The sequence below is a fragment of the Elephas maximus genome, chromosome 14 (assembly GCF_024166365.1).
Source record: "Elephas maximus indicus isolate mEleMax1 chromosome 14, mEleMax1 primary haplotype, whole genome shotgun sequence".
Classification (NCBI taxonomy): domain Eukaryota; kingdom Metazoa; phylum Chordata; class Mammalia; order Proboscidea; family Elephantidae; genus Elephas; species Elephas maximus.
In genome coordinates this window covers 7,993,570-7,995,712 of record NC_064832.1, presented here as the reverse complement: position 1 = coordinate 7,995,712, position 2,143 = coordinate 7,993,570, and positions in this window count along the sequence as shown.

The window sequence follows — 2,143 nt, the reverse complement described above, 5'->3', positions numbered from 1 at the left end:
CCTGTGCCTGCGTAGGCTTTCCCAGGGTGTGCTCAAATCCTGTGGCCACTAGGTGTCATAGGTCATAATGGAGGGCCCTGTGTCATCTGCCTGGCGGGCCAGATCTCTGCCATTGGCTCCGTCTTGTCACCAGGCCCATCATAAGCTCCGCCTACTCTTCCGGTGGTGGGACTGTCTCCATGGTGATGGCAAAGGAGCCTTAGTCCCGCCCACCTGGCCTTGACTTCACCTAGCTGGTCTGCTGACCCTCACTCAGACCTCTGTGTTGATAAAAATTAATGTCGGCCAGTGCCCAGGTGTCAGCATCTGGGATAAAGGATTCCGGACCTTGCCGGGGGAGAAGGCAGCCTAGGTCAGCTGGTACCTGGAAGTCTAGTGACTCGTGACACTGCTGCCAGTGACAGACAAATGGTGACTCCCACACTCGCATATCCCCTGGTGGCAGAATGATAGTGATGGGTGGAGAAACATCGCTCCGGAGCACTCGCGCAATGGGGCACCGGCCAAAGGCCAGGGCCAGTAGTGGACGTCGCGGAGCTGAATGGCGAGCCAGTGAAGGGCCCAAGGATTCCTCTTGTATGTGGGAAACATGTCATCCGGGTCCCCACGTCCATAAACCACTGGATTGCTGGGGCCCGGGATGCCAGGATTTCGGCCTTGCCTTCGCAGCCCGGCCACATAGGCAGCCTTCCACCGGAGGCGGGGATATGTAGACAGCAAAAATGTGGAAAATGGCAGTGTCTCCTCGATTTCTCTGGCATCGGCCTTTTTGAGCGGCATGCTTTTTTCCTAGTAGGATGAGGCACCGACGGAGAAAGGCAGGATTATTTGTGCAGGAAAGGTATGTGCTGAGAAGGTGACAAGGTTGAGACCAGGTTGGGATCTTTAGTCCCAGGAAGGGCCCCTGGCAGGTGTGGGTCAATGTTCTGTGCCCATCCCACTTGGCGTGGGGAGGTTTACACCATACAAAGCAGCAGCGGAATTATTCTTCCCCCAGAGGTTGCGTGTGCCCACAAGCTCCACCTGGCCAGGGTCCGCCCCTACCGTATTGCCCATGTCGATCAACAGAAGCTAAGAGCTTCCAGAGAGACTAACTGCTATTCTCTAGCCACGGGGAAGCGGTACAGCCAGAAGCCTCCCCTGTTTCGTCTCCAGGTTCCCTCTCAGGCCCCTCATAGTTGTGATGTGTCTCAGGGGTAGAGAAAAGAGATTTCTTTAAAAGGACACATACAAAGAGGGGCCATAGATGCTGAGGAAGGGCGCCTTGCCTACTGATATCGTAGCATAAGTGGAAAAGAGGTACCTGCCTGCTGTCCCAGTATGTCGAACCTGTCCACATCAGGGGTTGCCTACTGTGAAGTTATTCCCTGGGTGCCCTCGATTTTGTGGCCAAGGACAGAAGGGGCCGTTGTGTGTCCACGGGTAAAATGGAGGGCTCTGCGGAACCGGCCGGTTAGGCTGGACCTCTCCTATTGGCTCAGAGTTTGTGACCCGTCCCCGTCAGAAGTTCCGGCCAGCCTTGCGGTGGCTGTCTCCATGGTGATTGGGAAGGAAGCCTTAGGCCCCGCACTTAGCCTTCACCTGGCCCACCTGGCCTCTTTACCCTCATCTAGACCGCTGTGTAGATGAAAGAAAGGTTGTCGGCCAGTGACCACGTGTCCTTCATTTCCTTTGAAGGATTAAGCTCGTTGCCTGGGCAGAAGACAGCCAAGGTCAGCCTGAGCCTAGACACCTAGTGACCTGTGACACTGCAGACAGTGATAGATGTTGATGTCCACGCTCAGGTATCCGCAGGTGGCGGATCGAGAGTGGTCGGAGGTGAAGTGTAACTAGAGATCACAGACTCACGAGGGCACGGGCCAAAGGTCGGGAAAAATAGCTGAGGTCGTGGAGCTCTAGCGGAGCCAGTCTAGGGCCGAGGCCTCCCTCCTGTACGTGGCAAAGAGGTGATCCGTAGGCCGCCATGCGCAGCCTCTGGACTGCTGGGGCCCTGGATGCCCGGATTTCGGCCTTGTCTTCGGAGAGGTGACGCACATGCAGTGTGCCACCGGAGGCTGTGGCCCAGCAGAGGGCAAAATCTTGAAAATGCGGGCTTCAGTTGACTTTGCCTGTGCTCTCCTTTGGCTGAGTGATATCCTGTGTT